The sequence below is a fragment of the Peromyscus maniculatus genome, chromosome 11 (genome assembly GCF_049852395.1).
Source record: "Peromyscus maniculatus bairdii isolate BWxNUB_F1_BW_parent chromosome 11, HU_Pman_BW_mat_3.1, whole genome shotgun sequence".
NCBI lineage: Eukaryota > Metazoa > Chordata > Mammalia > Rodentia > Cricetidae > Peromyscus > Peromyscus maniculatus.
In genome coordinates this window covers 55,400,858-55,417,898 of record NC_134862.1, presented here as the reverse complement: position 1 = coordinate 55,417,898, position 17,041 = coordinate 55,400,858, and the positions used below count along the sequence as shown (strand labels likewise).

Genomic DNA, 17,041 nt, shown 5'->3' with positions numbered 1-17,041 from the left:
GTGAGCCTATCAGTATATGTTAAAAATACATGAATTAATGTTTTATGAAATTAATTCTAATTCATATGAAATGTAATGCAAATATCTTGTGGCTACTTTGATTTTGAAAAATGCATAATTAAAAACAGGATACATTTATAGAGAAAAATAAAATATAGTTTCAGTAGCCCTACCAGACTTGTTCAAGCATTATAAGCGAGAAAATATGAGGTTCAGTGGGATGTAACATGGTTCTAAAAGCTGCATTACTAAAATTAACACAATAGTAAATGGAAATGGTATGTCTGCTCAGTTAGCAAAGGGTTTGGCTTACAACCATGAGCTCTGGAGTTTCATAACAAAACAGCAATATAAAAAGCCAGGTGTGGAAGTATGTGTTGTCTTAGCCATGCAGGAGTGTTTGACCAAGGAAACACAGTTGGGCTTCTTCCCTGACCTCCACACACATGCTTACATATGCACATTGGCACCTGTACACACATACATGGCCATGAATATAAATATACATACACACATACATTCTCTCTCTCTTTTCCACCGTCTCTCTCTATTACACACACGCGCACACACGCACACACACACACACACACACACACACAAATCTCAAATTATTTCAAATACACCAGTGAAAAGCAATTAAATGGACAAATAATTGTGTGTATGATATAGTTTATATTTAAGCTTTACAAAATTCTGATAATCTTGAGCATGAAAAGTTATTCACTCCTAAAACGGGAAAAACCACAAACTTGTTTCCCAACATTATCTTAATGTAATACATTTGCCCTGGTCAATGGTTGATTCTAATATGTAGAATAGTTTTATTTTTGAAATAGGATAATAAGACAGCCTTTTTGTTTTTTCCCTAAATTACTTACATCTGTCATAGTGGGAAATATATTCTTCCATGAAACATATTTTAAAATATTTAAAGAAGACATCCACACTCTCCATCTTCCCTCTGTTTACCTAAAAGCAGGAAAGATCAGGGCTACGGAGAGATAACAAACACCATTGTGGCCCCTTCTTGCCTACACCCGGGATCTAAACTCTCTTTCACAGTCATTGGTTAACAGGACAGACTAAGCACAGGAGCAAATTCCTTGCCTCACTTTCCCTACATTTGGAATTGCTTTCCTCTTGTCCTACTACGTCCCTGACATGTATTGTTCTTCAATGAAAGTCTTCAAAAAGCCAGAACTCTAAATCAGTGTTTTGGGATACTTTATTTTCTTTTAATTTTTGAGATTATAAGTAAATTATTTCCCCCTTTCCTCCATCTAAGACCTGCTGTATAATCTCTCTTTGATCTCTTTTAAACTTGGATTATTTTTTCATTAATTCATATATATCTATATGAATATTTAAAATTCATATATATATGCACATATATATATGAATATTTAAAACAGATATTCTAAAGTATAACTGCTCAGAATAAACATAAATTTATTCCTGTAGTGTATATTACAGATGTCAATTAACTTTCTTTTTCTTTCTTTGTTAACCTGTCTTTTAGTATGGAATTTTCACATAATGTTTATATAAAGAATGAGAGTTTTGGTGAAAACTCATCATTTCTACTACCCAATAAGAAATAATATCCTCTTACTGAGCTAAGACTGATAATAATTTGAAGACCAAACTTCATTAGATGTTGCCCTAGGTTTATATCCTATAAACTAGCATAAAAATTTAATTTTTTATAATCAAGAAATGCTCTTCAGTAGCTGAAGTCCACATTGAATATCATTAAAATCAATAAAACATTAAGATCAGATTAAAGGCAAAAATAATTTGGGAGATTCCACTTCTTTTCTAAATAAGTAAATTAATAAGTAAATAAGTCTTAAGTCACTTGCTGAGTATTTGTTTCAAACTGTCATATATATATTACAAGGACCTATAGTCATTCCTGTGACTATAGGAATTTTTTTACTATATAACATACACTACAAAGCATGACATTAATGCATTTTTCTAAAAATTACTTATTTATTTAATATCCTCCCTCCTCTCATCCCAGTGCCCCTGCCAACACTTTTCTGTTTCTTCCCCAAAATCCACTCTCCACTCCCTTCCATTATGTTTAGAAAAGGGCAGATCTCCCATGAATATCAACAAAACATGGCGTGTCAAGTTGCAGTAAAACTAAGCACCTCCCCATTTTAAAGGTGGGCAAAGCAATCCAATATGAGGAGCAGGGTCCAAGAAGCCAGTTAGAGTCAGAAACAGTACCTATTCCTGTTGTTAGGAGTCCCAAAAGAGGACCAAGCTTTACTAGAGTCTTTTCTAAATTCATCTTTACTCCTTTGTCATTTAATAATAGGAGATCACTTGAGAGCATCAGGGGCTCATGTTAGTCCTATTTTAAACTCAAGTTGGGTAGATGATCTTGTTTCCCCAAGGAACTTTTTTTTTTAATGTATCAGGAAAATTTTGCTCCTTTCAGATTTAATGTAAGTGTTTACCATTTGCCATGTGATATGGTATGATTTGCTTCCATACTGCAACAAAAATTATAACCTCCCGACTCTAGTTGATAATACATGAACCAAAGGCTGATTATATTTGATCATAGGGGTCATTGGAAGGAATCCCATGATGGCTGTCTTCTGCTATGTGGTTTGGGATAGTTGACATATTTTCTTGATAAATGGGGCTTCCATGAGAATAAAAAGAAGCATCCAAAACTACTGATAAATTAAAGTATTTATTGCAATCCCTGAACATAGTATGTATATATGTGATGGGACTGAAAGTAAGCTGTGGCAGAATGCACAGCCTTTGCTACCTTTGATGGGAGTTGAAATTGGAGATCAGCTATCAATAAACACAAACAACCAACAAAACTTTCCAATCAATCAATCAATCAATCAATCAATCAATGTAAAAGAATTACAGAGAGAAAATAATAATATACAGATACTGTCATTTGCATTAGCCACTGTTGGAAAGTGTAGAACACAGGGAAAGTGAAATAGCTTTATTTTGATAATTATTTCTGTTCTCAAAATCCACTTTTGGAAGCCTAAGATTTAGATCATGGGAAAAATCATGCAGTGAAGAGGGAATAGGGAAAGTAGAAAGGATAGAATTAGCCACCAGGTCCAATCTTCAATAAGGGAAAATCCATTATGCAGCATTCAGGTGTGCCCCAAAACTATGGAAAAGCATGAAAAACATGATAGAGAATACTGGTATTCATGAAATGGAGAAGATGTGCACGACAACAAAAACTGTAAAGCTTGTTATAGCCTGGCTCATCAAACTGTGGGACATGGGGAAAAGTAGAAACAGTCGGAGTACTGTGGAAACATAAAAATCCCACATTAAGACAAAAGCAGCATAACAGAGGCAATATAAGGAAAGTCAATACCTCCTGGAATGGCTCATAATAACCATTAGCAGCACTTGGCTGTTACTAGCTGAGATGCCTATTAATACCAGGGACTAGAAGACTACAGAGGAAAGACAGACTTAGTCAGCTTTATTGAGGGCACTGTGTGTGGAAGAGATGGTATTTGATGCCCAATTTACCGGGGCAGAGAGAATGACCTTCACAACTGTGAACTTAAGAAAAGAACTTAAGTAATTTGAGCCTTAAGGATTTACTAATTCTCATGGTTTGATGTGAAGTTTACTCCACTGGAAATGTTCAGACAAATATATCAAGTAGGTTTGAATGGTAATAAAGTATTCAGTAAGGGTTGAAATAAAGGGAGACCAGATGATGGGACATATTCCATATGTTGCAAAGTATGATGTGTGTTGAGCCAGAATTTTTAGTTATAGATTTATCAAGAAGCTAAATTCAGTACTAGATAAACTCTGGGGCACTTTGACATCTATAAAAAAGACTCAATAAAAGGATGAAAGTAGTAGTGTCAGACAATATTTTGCAAATGAAAAAAGGTAAGCATGTCCAGTGAGTAAGCAGTTACTCCCCAGTCCCAAATAATGCTGTGAACATGCTTTGTCTTTTCTTTTTCTTATTTTCTTATGAAAGAAAGGAGGGATGAGAAGTGTTGGTCTTATGTAAAAATGAATAAAAACATTCTTAATAAAGAAAAATAAAGAAAGTAGACTGAGGGTCAATATTGCTTTCTCAGTAGGTGACCCTTTCAGTAGCCTGGTATGACTGATTAAGAGATACTGACACAGAACCATCTCAGAGAATGTCAGAATAAATTTCTTGAGCAACAGGTACACCAAGCAGAAGTGTGGTCTTGCTTCTCCTTAAACAGACTTGTAGAGGCAAATGGTGGAATATGTGTGGTAAGTTGTAATCACTGCTCTAGCCTAGCAATGAAGATAACTCATCCAGAATGGCTGAGGATTTCAGAGAACTAAGACAGGCTATGCCTACCATCCATGCCACTGTACACACCTTTGATTTTTCACTAAAATAATGGATAAAAGTGATGAGATGTATTTTTTAATTTTTCACACTGCTCTAATCAAATAATATTTTATTTTTTAAATTTTAAATGCCACCCCACCCAGTCATCGAATCCCATGGTAAAATCACACTTGCTCTACAGACATGATGGTAGGCCTTCAGATAGGCTCCCTGCCCTGTGTACTGGGGAGTAGTTATATAATGTTCACCCATGAATGACTCACAAACTTGGAAAAACATCTGAATAAAAAAAAGATCAAAACCAGACATTAAAAAACTTTGACAGAGGAAACGCTCACTTTGGGTAGAAGACAGATATTTTCAGAAACCATAGAGTTGTTGGATATCATTCTCCTGTAAGTAATACTGCAACAAACATCCCCAAACACATTTCCAACAAACTCACTGATTTGACCAAGGTAGACTTAAGTGAAAGCATCTCTTTGGTCTGTCATCAGTGCTCTATGTGGGGTGTATACACATTTGTTCACCTTTCTCCAGGAAAACAATCATACAATGAAGTAGGTTGTCTTTGCATTTTAAATTAGCATTTCCTCCTCATAATAACATGTCTCTAGTCTTGTCTGTGCAAGAAAAATACCTTCTCTCTCCAAAACTGTAATCATAGTGACATATTATTGTTACATTTAATGTAACCTAGTTGTGAGATGGATTATTTTAATTTAATAAAAGTGACATCAACTACTGAAAATGCCATTTGCAAAAAGGTTACGGACCATAAACTATTTGTGTCAGACAATGTCAGTATGTTGGCATTTGTGTCACAAACCGATTTACTGACACAGGAGGCACCCTCTGCCACGCTCTCCGCCATCCAACTATCATTCCACTCTCTTATTCCAGAGGACAGACATATAGATATTTACATGTCCCAGAAGGTGCTTTGGAAGCAGATGGCTACAAATTGCACTGTTTATCCCTTTTCTCCTCTTGTAGCATTCAGTATCATTAGAACTAGGAAAAATCATGAGTCTGAGAATTCTGAGATTTTCTTAGACTATCATATAGATTTTGTCCTCCATCTCACAACTAGGTTACATTAAAAATCTTAAAAGAAGCGGTTACTCTCCTCTCTCTTTCTCTGTCCCTCTGTCTCTGTCTCTGTCTCTGTCTCTGTCTCTGTCTCTCTCTCTCTGTGTGTGTGTGTGTGTGTGTGTGTGTGTGTGTGTGTGTGTGTGTGTGTGTGTGCGCATGGGTGCCCTGTACATATATACATATATGACCTTAAATAAACTAAGGTATATGGTTTGGAAATTTAATAACAGTAATTGTTTTAGAAATTAAAGGCAATACACTTGAAGGTCTTGTGGCAAACATGAAGTAAAAGTCCATTTTAAACCCAGGACATATAAAACTTACTGCAATCTATTAGACAATGGACAGTTATAAAACTACATACTACTCAACATACTCATTCTCCTTTCGTATGTGTTCGTTTCAAATCATCCTTTGTTATCTTTTCATATGTGCATATAATTTATAAAAGGGATGAAAAATAATTCATAAATAAATTCTCCAGATTCTTCTAGTTCTCATAATAGCTTTTATTGTTCTATTCAAAGACAATTTGCCTTCAAAGATAATTACAGAATCACATTCATTCTTGACTCAAAAATTTGGTTTTCTCTTAGTGAGTGATTAGCTTATTTGTACAGTTGTGTGTTAGGGGATATTTATTTCTTCTTGTTTTTAATCTCATTTTTTACTTTCCTTCCTGAAAGGCTGTGGAATATTTTATTTTGATTTGGCTTTGGGACTATGATGAATAAATATTTAAAACTCGATACTTCACTGGTGAATTTGTGCCCTGACACAAATTATTCTGCCTTCATTACAGACTCAATGCATTTTCACATGTATTATCTCAAAATAAACCTCATGTTCTGTTATAGTTGTGAACTTAATGTCTTCTTAATTTATCTATACCCTAATTCTGTACTATAACTTCTTCAAGTTACCCTTTTATTTCTATGTGTTATTGCATTTCCTACATCAGGATTTTTGAAATCTGTGATATTTACCAGACTATGAAATTTATATACCTTGAGTCACCAATGTAGAAAACAAATTTAAAATAATTAAAATTTCAGGCCATCTAAAGAGCTCAGCTTGTAAAAGAGCTTGTTGCTAAGCCTGATATCCTGAGTTCTATCTTGGCATCCCACACAGCGGGAGGAGGAAACAGACTCCCAGGAGTTTGTCTTTAGTCTCTATATGTGCATTATGGCATGCATGAATGTGCATATGTAGGCAAACATCAAATAAATTTAATGAAATGTTTAGTACATTATAAAACTTAATTATAAAATTCATTAAATAAAAAATGCTGGTTCATGGAAAATGGAGAATCAGGTCTCTTTAGTGATGCAGACCCTAAGATATTACCCATACTCCAGTAGATATTCCTACACCCTGATACATATTTAAAGCACTAAGTGGACTCAGTGAGTTAAAACAAAAAACACAAAAAAAATTGTAAAGGAATGGTGGTAGACGGCACAGGGGAGGTATTGGGAGAATGGAATGGAGGGTTATATGTGGTCAAATCATGTTATATGCATGTATCATATCCTCAAACCAAAAGAAACTAAAAGATCAAATAACTGAGGGTTGGTTTTCTTTTTTCTTCCTGTTGAACCCAATGACTGTCTAATAATCAATGAATTGTTAGCTTTTATAGAATGATTAAGAATGATATGCTTCATTTTAGTCATATCAGTTATGAGTTTCAATGAACTACTTATTTTGGTAAGAGATGAAGCCAAATGTGTTATCACTATTGGAAGTAGCTTAAACAATTTTTTAAAAGGTAACATGATTTATTTTTTGAATTCTAAAACATTCAGTTAAATTCAGAATGAAGGCATTACAGCTTATCATTCTTTGCTTAAGGTAAATATGGGATAATAAATGTTCTACAATGACAAAGAAGCTTTCAAACCCAGATATTTGTATATGAAATATAAGTATGTAGTAGTGGCAATCAATGACGTGCTTTAAGCCTAACTATTAACTTTGTATACCCATTCAATGTATATCAGTAATAATAAAGTTCAATTCTGTCAATCTGTACTTAAAAAAACTCTTTAATAACACCTTGCCAATCTCCTGGAGAGACACAGTCGGGGTAGTGACCACAGGTGACAATAATACACTGTGGCCTGAAATCTTACCTTGACCTTGGCATTTCAGTTTTCAATTGTAACAGAAGCAGTCAGTCATGTCAACATCATTCACCTGGATATGGAGTGATTTAATGGAAAGTAACAAATTCATTAAAAGTCTTGATGCCCGTTCTAGAAGCTTTTTCTGAAATAGGTTTGATAAAGGCCTTTTAACAATAAACTCACAAAGTAAGTAGGACATGTGAGAGGAAAGAAAACATTCTGTAGGGGATGATTGATGAGGTGGCTGTGAACATTATCCTTGGGAAACTAGGTACAGAATGGACAAATCATCAGACCCTGAAGTTCACAAACTAAAGGAGTTAAAACCTCTGTCTCTGCAAATTGGAGGTTACATGTTACCCAAACCTTATGATGCTGCAAAATTCAGTTTTCTTTTTGTCAACAGCAGAATTTACTGTACATCCAGATTTTCCCTTTTGTAAGTAAGTGTGTAAAATCACATTATTCAGACTTCCATAGTACATTTATAATACAAAGTCTGAATGTATTATTTTGCCTTAATATTTAATTTTTTGTTTTAAAGAATGCCCAAAATATAGGAATTTAATATGAGAGTACAAATAATGGATTGTTGTTTTTCTATTGAAAATTATAATAAAAAATGTTTTCAAAGAATATATTAGAGTTGTAAAAGTAAATAAAATATTTTCAAAATTCTACATCAGAATTCAGGAAATTACTTTGTTCTTTGGAATATATTCACAGTCATTGAATCTCATACTTTGTGATTTCAGGCACATTTTTATTCAGTATGAGAGCAATGGAAAGAAGGGTCATTACAGTTTCATTACTACATTAAGATTCAGTTGTGTTTATAAGTGTGTGTGTGTGTGTGTGTGTGTGTGTGTGTGTGTGGTATTTGGCTGCTTAGCTACTCTGGAATAGCAAGATAGTTAAAATGGTGATTTTTTTTAAATGATGATCAATAAAGTCATTTCAACAACTATTTTTGGCAGTCTTTATGAATCAGCAATTAACAGACGTTTAAATGAATGCCATGAATATCAAACACATAATCATGGTGTCAATAAAAACTCATTACTTTTTCATTTTGAAAACAATATAAAAAACTCAAATGTTATATTGATAGAAATTTCCAAAGCTGTTTTTGAATAATATCAAGTACAATTTGTTAAAATGGAACAAGACTATCAAATGAGGATTTCATATATATATATATATATATATATATATATATATATATATATATATATATATAAATTTTTGTGTTCCTCTTCTTGCTCCAACTCCTTCAATTAACCCCCTATTCCCCACTCAGCTTTGCATCCTCATTTTCATTAAATCCTTTGTGTTAACTCATGCTGGCTATAAACTCTGGAGTTCTACATTAAATCACTGGAGCACATTCAAAACACAGATAATGAAAGTAGAAAATGAAAGATTTTTTTTTCAAATCATGTAATAAGCGTGTAATAGAAACATTAAAAAAATCAGTGATTCCTCTTATCCCAAAGGAGTTGTATAATATTCAAACTTTTCTGTAAATACCTGGGAGTAATTTTAGATAAATGAATCATTGTAATAAATATAAGAGAAAATAGTCTTATAATTTCATCATTCTGATGTAGTATATTTCAGAGAGGTTAACATGACCAGATTTTAATCAACGAGCTGACAGGTAACACAATTTTGACTGTAATTTCAGTTCTAGCTCTGCAGTGAATCTGATGTATACCATGCCATACAGTAACAGTAGCTAGACTTACACATTAAGTCATTACTTTAGTGATTATAATTCAGCATCAGTAGTGACTACTAAGTCTTCACTCCTGAGTATTTATAGCAGCTCAGTCCCTTAAAATTAATTTGTTCCTGGCCTTTAAATTTTGATAAAAATAATTATACATACATTCAATATCATCTTCAACTTAAATTGGAAGGATATCACACTTTTTCTTCATTGGGATTTGATTTCTTATTACTCTACACATGAAATATTCTTTTGTAGGCATATGTAACATTGTTCAAATGACAGAATTTAAATCTTTATGTTTTGGTGATCAAAATCAGTAGATAAACTTATCCACTCTAACAGCCTCCCTCTTCAAGTATTGGGTAATATTTCAATTGCGAAAATTAGAAATTAACTCATAATGAAGTCATGAGTCATCATGAAACCTTCTTCGATTGATAATACAAAATCCTCTTTTGCTAAGGTTATGGTAACTTGTTATTTCTCCTATTTTTGAGACCACAATATAATTCTATCATTTCCCATTTTCCTTTACTCCCTCTACACTCCCATATACCCCTATTTGTTTTCATTCAAAGTCATGGGCCTCTTTTCCCTGGTTTTACATTTTTTATTCATTTTAATGCTTTTAGAAGTAAATTATCAATCTAAGCTATCTGTCATCCCCTCCACTACATTCTTCCACTACACCCCTTCACCACTATTCCCTTTCAAATCCATGTAACTTCTCTTTTTTTTCCACTTATGTACTCAGTCCAGTCTGTGCACAGATGGAGGAGCATAGAAGCCTCCTGGAGCATTAGAAGTCTCTCAGGGCTAATCCATGAAGAAAACTGACTCTCCCTCTCCAAGCAGCCACCTATTGCCAATAATGCCTCAGCTAAGATGTACTTTTAAGAGTTCATCTCACTTTCCTGGTCTGTGAGAGACAGTCATTTGTTAAATAATACTGGGAAAATTGGTTTTCTTGTACGTAGTGGCCAGAACAACATCAATTGTTCGGTTACCTTCTATGCATCCATCTGACAAGCCCACCAAAGTACTTAACTAGTATGGGATATGTGCACGATGATACATGAGAATACATATATATTTGGCCATTGGGGTTTGTTAATGACAAAAAGATTGAAAAAAAAATCTACCTTCCTCATTAGCAAGTAAAGTCCTGCAGGGAGGAAGCAGTGTTGAAATCTTGTGTTGTCAGTTTCTTTCTTCCACCTTTCCTCTGCTGAGGAGTCACCCAACTCAATACACAATAACCTGAAGGTGCTGTCTTAGCCATTAGTACTTCAGCCCCTGAAATGAAACTCAATAAAATACTCAGGACAGTAGCAGACACAAAGAAATCTGCATTCCTTTCATATATCATAAACACCTCCAGTTACAGTTTAGCTTCTCTGTTGTTCACATCAAGTAACAAAATGCAAAGAGACAGAAAAACCTCTATCAGAGGGAATCCCTAATAATGGGGCACCGGGTATGAAATTTCATTCAAACATTTCCCTCAGTTGAACTGGATGCCTACATAGTTCCTTAGGAGTCGTTCTGAGGGCTGAGGATGTCTCAGTTGGTAGAGTGCTTATCTACCCTTGGGTCCAATGCTCAGCACCACATAAATGGTGCTCACCTAGCTCTTGGTTCAGTCCTCAGCATCATAGAAACCAGATGTAGTGGCACATATCTGTAATCCCAGCACTCAGAAGATAAAGGCAGAAAGATTAGGAGCTCAAGCTGCATAGTTTTTAGCTACATAGTGAGTTTGAGCTCAGTCTGAGATACATGAGCTCCTGCCTTGAAAAAAAAATGTCATTCTTTATGTTCCCAGAAGGAATCCTATTCGGCACACTCTTCTATAAAGGAGTGCCTATGAAGATTTTTAAAAAGAGAAGCGTTTGCTGAATGAGCACTAGTAAAATCCTAATGGAGTATTAACTCATCTGGGGAATAGCTTTCTTTAATAATGGGGCCTTCTTCTTAGCCACAGTTTCTCATTTGAGAAAATATCCCATCTACTCTCTCAGGTAAAGGTACCATAAGAGTCAGACTGTTTTCTGGGATGTTCTCATTGTTAGTAAGCAGTCACATCCTCTGACCAGTCCAGATGTGTCATGGTAGAGTTCAGATTAGCCTGGGGAAACTCAATAATAACTCAAATAAATGAGCAAAGCTGGAAATTCAGAGCCTCAGTGAGGTACCCTGAAGTTATTCCAACTGACTTGTGTAGGAGGGTGATGAACTAAATAAACAGTGTCTAGTGCTGGTACCTGAACATAGTAATCAATCATAAAGAAGTAAAGCCTATTAGGAGGTCAGTCTTTCTTTTGATAGGCTTACTAGAAGAGTTGAGAAAATGATCCTGGGAGTACACTGTCTCCTTCAACTTCACAGTTGCTCTTGCCAACCCCAAACCTACCCTAAAATGTTCAGAAGAAAAAGAATCAGGGAATACTTTGTCTTGTTTCAGCCTCACAAGATGACTCTGAGGTCTCAGCCCTTGTGTGATGGTGTCTATGGCAGCAAAGGAGACAGTCTATCACATTATGAATGAAGAGTGAGCGCAATGGGTGAAGGCACTGGAAGAAAACAGCATGAATCCACTGGAAATAAAATAAGCAACGATAAGCTACACAGCAATCAAGGAATGGCTGTAATTCAGTAACACTTCGACTCCAAGGAACTGAAAAACCAAGACCATGATCACATTTTCTACCAATCTCACACTATGGTGCAGTCCCATATGTCCCCAGTTCTGACTTTTGTCAACAAGGTCTCTGTCTGTCAATTTCAACTTCATGACTGACCAGTAAAAGAAGTTGATGCCAGTGTAGAAGATGGTGACAGAAATCTGTACCACCAGAGTGCCAACCTGGCTGAAATTCTTCTCAATATTGTTTGGCATTTGGGCACTACTCCGCCAGAACTTAACCCAGGGCTTAAAGAGGATGATCAAGAAGTTGAGCACTAAGAAGGGCACAGCCTTCAACTTCAAGGTGGCTGAGAAGAGCACCAGAATCGCAAGGCAGGAAGTGACTTCCAATGTCCTCCAGATGTTGGTACAAAGTACTTCCAGTGGCTCAAGCCGAATCTTGTAGTCATCATACTTGATCTGGATAGCCACCATATTGCAGAGAGTAGATCCAGAGGTGACAGATATCAGGGAAAAAATCATTAGCACAGCTCTACCCAGAGGGATCTCTGCAGAGATCAGAGTCACATAAAGCTGATAGGTCAGCTGAGGCACTGAGGCCAGGAAGGCTTGAATCTTTGACATACATTTGTAGGCATTATGGTGCATAGCCATGGGTCTGGATGGAGTGGCCCACCTCACATTCTATCAGCACCCCCTGGTCATTTATTAGCATCTTCCTTCTGGTGAGGCTGACATAGGGCTCCTCTTGCCCCTCTTTGTTCCACAGTGTAAGATACTTAATCATGGCCTCCAAACATCTAATAACAGGTTCCAAGATAATAATAACAATAGTGTTCTATCTTTGGTCTAGTGTCTGTGGTCAAAAATGAGGGCCAACTGAACCATAATGAGTGAAAATGCAAAGAAGGAAAAGGTGTATTTCATCCAGAAGGTTTTGCTATTCTTTCGATAAATCCTAACCACACACAAGGCAGATGCAGCCTCCCCACAGTACAGAAAGGTGGAGAAAAGGATACTGATTGGAAAGGCAAAGCGTGGGTTAGGCCCACGGATGACATCTCCAGAGATGAAACTGGAAGTTCATTTGGCTCCTCGGGAATTTCATAAACTCTGTCCATTGTGGAAAATCCCTTATGGTCTGGAGTTCAGAGCTCTTCCCCATCCATCCCCAACAAAACCCGAAGCCACTGCTGTCCAAGGATCAGTCAGATGGACAGTGTCAAGTCAAGCTCCTGAATGAAGACCAGCGAGTCAGAACAGGAGCCTTCTCTCTTCTAGACTGAACTTGCGTCTGGAACTGGGAGTCCAGAAGTATCTCTTTGAACTTCACTCTTGATTAGTTGGATGCAATCATCAACATAGATGCTGAGATGCAGACAAGCATCCCAGCACTGAGTCTGGTGTCCAACTTCAGTTGTGTCAAAAGTCAAGGAACAGCTGTTTCCACCGAGGCTCCTTTCACAGTTCCCCAGGCAAGGGAGTAACCCCTCTGGGGTGACACATGAAACAGTCAGCAGCTTCCCCCGAGGAATTCTCATCAGTGTGGCCTCTCAAGTCAGCAGAAAACTGAACCAAGGCAGAAGGGGCACAGCCTGGAGGATTCAGTTCAGCCTCTGGAGGAATCAGTTCAGCCCCTAGGTATCCAACTAACCATAACCATCCATCCAACCTGCTGCTAGGTTGTGCTTATTAGCTTGCCTGCTCACACTGACTCACCAGAGCGCCCTCAGGACCTGCAGGGAGGCAAGGGTTCTCAGGAAGGTCCTCCCAGCCCCACCTCCAAGGCCGCCTGGCTGGGGGCTGGAGTAATGCCACCGCTTTGGGAAGAAGCAAAGTGAGAGCATTACAGAGTAGAAGAGGCAGGAAGGGTTTCTTCACCGAGACACTTTCCTACAAAAGGCACAGTTTGAGAAGTGCAGCAGATCCTGGGCTTTGCTACCTATGGCACCTGGATGACTTGGGCTTGGTGGAGGTGGCATGGGCCAGGCTAGTGGGAGAGACAGGTGGGGCTAAACAAAATGAGCCAGAGTTCCAAGAGGAACGGCCAAGTGATCTCCAGGTAGCTACACGCATCAAAAAGGAGTCTGACATTTAAAATGTTTTTTTTTTTTTAACTCCTGATATTCTGACTTACATTTTTTTAAATTTTATTTTATAATTTAATTTAATTTTACATAGCAGCCCCGGATTCCCTTATTCTCCTCCCTCTGCCCCCCCTTCCTCCCAGCCCAGTCCCCATTCCCATTTCCTCCAGGGTCTCTGTAGGTCTTTGAAGTGTTTGAAGATGATCTGTCTTTCTAAAATATATCTCTGCTTGACCTTGGAAACATAACTAATATGACTATAAGTTTGATTATCATGGATGACTACTTATTAATCTATATTTCTTAATGATACATTACAATTTCAAATGAGATGGACAAACAATACCTTAAACAAGATTAGAAATATATATACAACATAACAAAATTATCTTTAAATTTGTATCAATAAACTAAAATCTATATCAATGTAAAAAAAAAAAAAAGGAGCCTGAGCCAGTCTTTTGCAACATTTCTCACCATGACCTCGGGAGCAAGGAAGGAACCACGGCTTTCCTCTTTTCTGGGAGCAGCAGCAGGCACCTACTTAGCCCCTCCTTTCACAGCTAGCTAAGGTGGCTCGCTCCCACACTTGTTCAACCCCCTTGGTTAGGCTCATGGCCTCCTTTTTCATCAACTATGTAAGTACATGTCCACATACTTAGGACAAAGTTCCCAGAGGCCCCTGGGATGTTACCTACATGACGGCCTCCTCCCTAAGGACAAGCTTTCAAGGTACCTTAAAAGGCCATAAAAGTCTCCAAAGGAAAATTTAAAAAAAAAAAAATCAACCAATAGTCGTACCCGAGTATTATACCCAAGAACCCTAACAATGATCATCACTGTATAATAACTCTTAGGGCACAGTAGCTGCACACATACTTTGGTGGCAGTAACCAGCAGTTCTCTAGTTGGACTTAGGAATTGTTCAACAAGAGGGAAAGCGTACCAGGTACTGGAAATCTAGCTTGTTATCCAGGCCTAGTGAAGTCATGGATCTTGGAGGAGAACCTACAAGTGACACTTTACTAAATCAGCACACCACACTCTAAATGTTTGTCCTTATATCCACAAGGAAGTGGCTGTTGTGATGACTGAATTTGTTTGTCAATCTGTCTATATTTGGAAGAAAATAAAACCCAAGTAGATTGGACAACTTGTGAAGGATTTTTCTACATTGGATCATTTGAGCTGTGAAGCTCCACCCCAATCCTGGGATTTGTGAACTTAGAAGATCAACCGTCAAATCTGGGTCTGAAGGTCTGGTGGCAGCCTACATAAAAGGACATGTAAGAAAAAAGCTTTTGCTTTTTGTCTACTTGCCCACACCTCCTTCCTTGATTCTCTTCAGCGTATCTGCTCTCCTGATACTGAGGCATAGCTTCCCTGATATAAGAATCTACTTTTTTTTTTTTTTTTTTTTTTTTTTTTTTTTTTTTTTTTTTTTTGGTGATTCGATCATGGAATACAGATCAGCTGAGACATCTAGACTTGGTCTGTGGAGTGAATATCTACTGGGGTCTTTGCCTTTCTGGCAGGAGATCACAGCCTCTAAGCCATTCTAATAAATCCCAGGTATAAACTGGGATATATACTTGCACACACACACACACACACACACACACACACAAACATATATATATGATAAGTAAAGTAAGGTTTATATATATGTACACACTATATATATATATATATATATATACATATACATATACGTGTGTGTGTGTGTGTGTGTGTGTGTGTGTGTGTGTGTATTCTCTAAGTTCTGTACTCTAGACAACCCTGGCTAATACAGAGCCCCAATTCAATGTCCCATCCAGTGAAGTCTCATGCTGTGACATAATTTTGGAAGATGGAAGGAAAAAAGGCAAAAATGAGGACAAGACATTTGAGTTGCAGCCTCAAGCTAGCTAATAATCACCAGCAAAGAAATCCTGAAGGTTTAGCCCTTATGATTTAAAGAAATTAATCTTAATTTATTAATAGTTTGCAAACCTCAACTTTGAGACCACTTCCTATCTATTTTCTATATTTTTTATGTTTGCTCATCTGCTGGCAGGATTTTTAACAACTTAGTTATTTGATCATTTGATAAGATAGTGTGTGTAACAGGATTCATACAATTAACCTGAAACCAATAACATTATTGACATACTCATGCACTTAAAGGATCACTTTATATATCTACATGCTCAATATACAATTTTAGCATTATCCTTGATCCATCTCTTTTATCACCCTGAAAACAATTTTGCTTCAGCATGTAAAGCATATACCAAATAGGACCTTTCTGCTATGATTATCCTTCACCTTCTTGATTTCATATGATGATCTCAGAACTTACCTCTTTTCTATCCTGTCCTCTGAGGTTTAATGTTCTTTTCAAATGAAAGTTGATCACTTGAGTGTTCTAACAATTAGGCTGTATTGTCATTCCGTCTACATGGAAGATCAGAAATTTCAAAGGTAATTATAACATTGAAAGAGATTAAAGTCATCACATCTTATATTTATAGTGAAAAATTAAAAAAGAAATGAACAAACTGGAATTTCAGTAAGTCTTACTGGATTCACCAGATGAGTAACATTGCGAACAGAACACCACCTTTTATTTAGAGAGATTGGCAAATTCCATGAATCACAAGCAAAATAGGGTTCCTGAGGAAATATTGAATGTGGAGCAACATAATCTTCAATATTGCTCCCATGGACAGGGAAAAGCTAAAGTAAACAATGAACATTTCTGCATTTACTTGCTATGATTATAATACAATATCACAAAGTAGAAACAGGTTTATTGTTTTACCTTTGAAAATATCCAAGGTCAATTTGGAATTGAATTCTTCTCAGACATCTTTGCTTCAAAGACAAACAGTCTCCTATGTGTAATGTCTTCAAAGGTCTTTCCTGCCAGAAAGTTCATTCTTAGTTTTTAAAACTAAATTTACTTGTGTGTATGTGGCAGGGCTGGGAAAATTTTGCCCT

General features: G+C 36.6%; 1 pseudogene; it reads right to left on the bottom strand.

The window, feature by feature from the left end:
• Positions 1-11,763: 11,763 nt before the first annotated feature.
• LOC102914817 (XK-related protein 2 pseudogene) lies at positions 11,764-13,093 on the bottom strand (annotated as a pseudogene).
• Between the last annotated feature and the right edge of the window lie 3,948 nt (positions 13,094-17,041).